Source organism: Echinops telfairi, unplaced genomic scaffold (genome assembly GCF_000313985.2).
Source record: "Echinops telfairi isolate 266 unplaced genomic scaffold, ASM31398v2 ScPeMD7_9;HRSCAF=40, whole genome shotgun sequence".
NCBI lineage: Eukaryota > Metazoa > Chordata > Mammalia > Afrosoricida > Tenrecidae > Echinops > Echinops telfairi.
Window position 1 is genome coordinate 85,149,184 of NW_022103906.1, and position 4,873 is coordinate 85,154,056.

A 4,873-nucleotide genomic window follows, 5' to 3' on the forward strand; every position below is an offset into this window, starting at 1 on the left:
TTGCTCCTTGGCAAATTCAAATTGAAGCTGAAGAAAATTTAAGCAAATCCACAAAAGACCAAAGCCTGACCTTGGGTCTATCCCACCTGAAAGTAGAGGTCAACTCAAAGAGAGATTTGATGCACTGAATACTAAATGAGTTGCACAGTGATATCATGAAGACCATATGAGTTGTGCAGTGATATCAAGGACCTCATGCATGAAGAAACTAAATGCTTATTAAAAAGACAAGAAAGAAAATGGATGACAGAAGAGACTCTGAACTTTTCTCTTGAATTTACAGTAGCTAAAGTGAATGGAAGAAATGAAAAAGTGAAATAGCCAAACGGGAAATTTCAAATGGCAGTCTCAGAAGCCAAAGTCAAGTATTCTAATGAAATGTGCAAAGACCTGAGTCAGTCTCTATGGGACTGCTGGCACATGTCACCGCATTGCCAGCACGGCACGCCTGCCTGACACTCCGGTACAAAGTAAAAATCATTGTTTCTTCTCTGGAAGGCAAACAGTTATACAATTAATTTGACGGATCTGGTAACATGGCAAAAGATGTCAGCCTAATTGAAGCCAATGGAAAACCAGAGGTCTTTATAGACCAGAATCTCAGTCCTGAAAAAAGCATGCTACCATTAGTAGCGGTTCATCCTTCTAGACTAAATGTACCTAAAAAAGCAACCCCTGCCCCAGACCTTGGACAGTCCAATGTCAATGTTGTATAGCAAGTAGACACATGACCGAAAAGGAGAACAGGCCAGGGTCGGAGGCATTCTTACATGAAGGTTTGTAAGAAGGTGCAGAGGAAAGGAACAACTTCCTATAACGAGCTAGTAGATGAGCAGGTCATGGAGTTCAGTGCTGCGGTTAACCACATGCTACCAAATGACCAGAAGAATGTACAACGACGTGTCCACGAGGCCTTGACTGTCTTACTCGCCATGGACGCTCTCTCCAAGGAGAAGCAGGAAATCAAGTGGATCAGCCTGCCTACTAACTCGGCTCAGAAATGTCACAGGTTAGAGGCAGAGAGACAGAGAAGACCTGAAAGAATAAACAGAAGCAATCTCAACTTCAAGAACCAATTCTACAGCAATTGCCTTCAGGCACCTGGTGCAGAGAAACCGTCAGGCAGAGCAGAGGCCAACTGGCCGGCTCCCTCCAACTCCGTCCTCCACCTACTATTCGCCAGGTGGAGCCCCGGCAAGAAGCCTATGACCAACTGCAGGATTTCTTATGACAAATTTGACTGTTTAATTTTGACAACACGTTTGAAATCCATGATGATATAGAAGTATGTGTGTTAGTCTGGGTAGACTAGAGAGAAAAAATCCACAGAAACTCATATGTATATAAGAGAGTTTTATATAAAAGGTAAGTGTACATTCAGAAAGCATCCCAACCCCTAAGTCCAACATTAACCCATATGTCTGACACCAATCTACAAAGTCCTCCTCAATCTCGCAGAACACATGCAATGGTGCCGACTGCAGGAGGAAAGTTGAATCAGTGAACGTGTAAGCATCTCAGCACCGGCGGGGAGTCTCCACACGGCTGCTCAAATAACCAGGGCTGCATCGGGGTAGGTCCATGTGGCTTCTTCTCAGGGATGTCTGGCAGGAAGTGAGCCTTGCCAGCTGAGGCAAAGAACTAGCTAAGGCAGCCGCACACTGGTCTGACCATCAGAGAACAAGAGACCAGAGAACAAGAAAGGCGAGGCTCACCGAGCCATTTATCTCTCTGCCCTTCAACAAATCCCACATGTGTTTATCGGCCAGGTTGGCCCAATAAACGTTACCTAGCACAGTATGAAAGCAGATGGGAATGATTGGTGGGCTGGAATCAGAAAACTGTTCTACCACAGTCCTTAAAATGGCGAGAAGTTTGGTAGCCGCATCGCTGGAACCTTCTGCAACAGAAATGGCTCAGGGAGCTATCGGTTAGTGTATGTGCCACATCATTAGGTTCAGTTTCCATTGGCACAAGGCTTTCGGCCAATGACCTGACCAGTGGGGCAGACAGGATGTCGACCACCAGCTCCAACAGGTCTCAGGACAGCCGCTCCAGGGTGGAGGCACCAGGGTCTTAGGTCAGGGAAGATGACGATGATGCCTTAAGTGAAAATGACAAGCCTGGTTTTGTTGTTCTGTAGCTTTCTGCTTCCTCCCCTTCCAATTCTGCTTCAGGAGAAATAAAAGTGTTTAGAGGAGAGAAACTTAAAAAAAAAAAAAAGTCCCTCACCCCACCACCCCCCGATTTCCTTTTTTGGCTTCCTCCCCCACCCCAAGAAGATACTGGTAAGCTGTTGGATTTAGATAGGCGCCTCCAATAAACAAGCGAAGAATGTTTGTCGTAGGATTTGTAAAATGTGGTGTGGATGTATGTTTTGATAACAGTGTGCTCATGCTGAATCTTTATTTACTTTCGGGGATTTGGTGTTACCATCTTTCTGTTAAGAGGGAAAAAACTTTTTTTCTCTTTTTTAAAATTCAGCCCCCCCTCCCTTAACAATTCTTGCTGAGTTTGCCGAAGACCTTGTACTCCAGCCACACCAATGAAAATAAACCCCATCCTCTTGTGGAACATAATGTGCAGAATGGCTGTTTATTGGCAGTGCAGTTTGAATGATACCGTTGACCAGAGGGTTAGGGAGATGCCATCAGACATTTTTATTTTGTTAAATCATCAGAATCCAAAGAAGAATGAAGCAGTGTAGCAAAGCTCGACTTTTGTTGTCTTTTGGGTTTTCCCCCCTAACATCAAGCACCGTTGATTTTATTGTGGCTTTTCCCCCTTAAATTATATTGGCATGCAATTCCATTATGTGTATCTCCCCCACCCGCTTCTTTTGGTTCTGTGTTGCCAAATACAGATTGCAAAGTGTGTTTGTTTGATTTGCTCAGGTTTGGTTTGGTTTTGGCAAAGTACACTGCTATGCCGGTGCAGCTATATAAATGATCTGGAAGGCTTGGAATGGCTTATTGCTTGTGGTACAACTGGCCTGATTTCTTGGAAACTTTGGAAACTTTTTATTATATAGTTGTTTACATACTTCTATGTGGTAGTCAATGTGAGGATTAGGAGTGTAGGGGTGGAATCTAGCTTGTCAATCAGATCATAGCCAGTGAGGCCTCTGTGTGGGCGTGGCCTTCTCCTGAGAATTCTGGGAGATTCGGTACTTCCTCCGTGGAGGCGGGAGACACTTCTCTCTCTCTGCCACTTCCTGGGAGACATTGCTGCTGGCAAGACACATGGAACTACACTAGTGCCCTAAGCTGGAGAAGCTACATGGACCTACCCTTATGCAACTAAACCTCTGAAGCTGGAGAAGCCACGTAGAGACCCTTACAGCACTGAGATACTTACAACGCCACTGGAGCCAAGGACTTTCCACCCACTGGCCTGTGATCATCCTGCATTCGGCATCATTGCATGTGTTTCGTGAGTCTGAAGAGGACTTTATAGATTGGTATTGGACATATGGGCTAGTATTGGACTTAATGACTTGGACTGGGTTGGGATGCTTTCTCAATGTTTAATTCCTCTTGTATATAAACCTCGTCCTTATACTCATATGTGTGTTCATGGATTTGTTTCTCTAGTCTACCCAGACTAACACACTTCTAAATCTATCATTTAAAGGCATGTACCAAAGCAAATTTGTTTCACAAGCATCTTCCTGTAATCTACCATAAAGTTGAAATTAAATATAGAGAATGTTTTAACAGTTTTTTGAAACTCAAGATTTGCCAACTCCTTTTAATAGTTCTTTTTTTATAAAAGAAAAAGGAATTTCGGGAAAGGCAGTAGTCTCTCTTAGAAGTTTATTCACAAAACCATGAACTGCTCAGTCGCTGTTATCTGCCTGCTCTAAATGAACAGCCTTTTCATTGGAACACAAATAAACTTTTCTGTAATATTTTATGAGATACAAAGAGACTTTAATTGTTTGACTCGTTCAACTTGGCACTGTTAGTTTTTAACTAATAAAACATGTATGGGCATTAAAAAAAAAAAAAGCAAAGACCTAGAGTTAGAAAGCCGGGGTGGGGGGGAGGAAATGGGGGGGTGGCCGGGTGGGAGGTGGAAGAACACATTCAGTATATCTCAAGTTGGGTCAAAGAAAAGAAATTCAAACTTTGAGCTACAATTTTGAAGAATTCTCTGGGCAAAATATTGAACAAGACAGGAGACATCAAAAGTAGATGGAAAAAATACATAATGTCATTCTACCCAAAAGGATTAGTCAGCATTCAGTCATTTCAAGAGGCAGCATATGATCAAGAATAAAAGAAGGAAACAGCCGAATTATTGAAGGAAGCAGCCAAAGTTGCACTGAAGGTGTTCGTGAATACCAATAGAGATGTTTCAACCAACAGGTGCAATGGAGATGTTCACGCATCTGTGCCAAGAAATTTAGAAGACAGCTGCCTGCTAACCTAGATGAGGTCCACAGTGGTGCCCATTCCAAAGGTGAGCAAACAGAACGCAGATATTATCGAACCATATCATTCATATCACATGTCAATAAAATGTTGCTGAAGACGATTCAAGTCTGTTTGCAGGAGTGCATCAACAGGAAGCAGCCAGAAATTAAAGCTGGATTCCCAAGAGGATTTGGCACAAGGGACAACCATTGCTGATACCAGATGGCTCTTACCTCAAAGCAGAATGTAGAGAATATCAGAAAGGTGTTTAATTGACTTTGCAGAGGCATTTGACTGTAGATCATAGCATACTATGGATAATCTGGAACAAATGGGAATACCAGAACACTTGTGCTCATGCAGACCCTAGACTTGTACCAAGCAGCAGTTGTTCATACAGAACAAAGAGATACTGAAGCTTGAGAGCCCTGGAGCTGAAGGAGCCACATGGAGAC

The 4,873-nt window shown here is 43.2% G+C and overlaps 1 pseudogene; it reads left to right on the forward strand.

Moving 5' to 3' along the window:
- Positions 1 to 770: 770 nt before the first annotated feature.
- Positions 771 to 1,935, forward strand: LOC101639573 (annotated as a pseudogene).
- Positions 1,936 to 4,873: the final 2,938 nt, after the last annotated feature.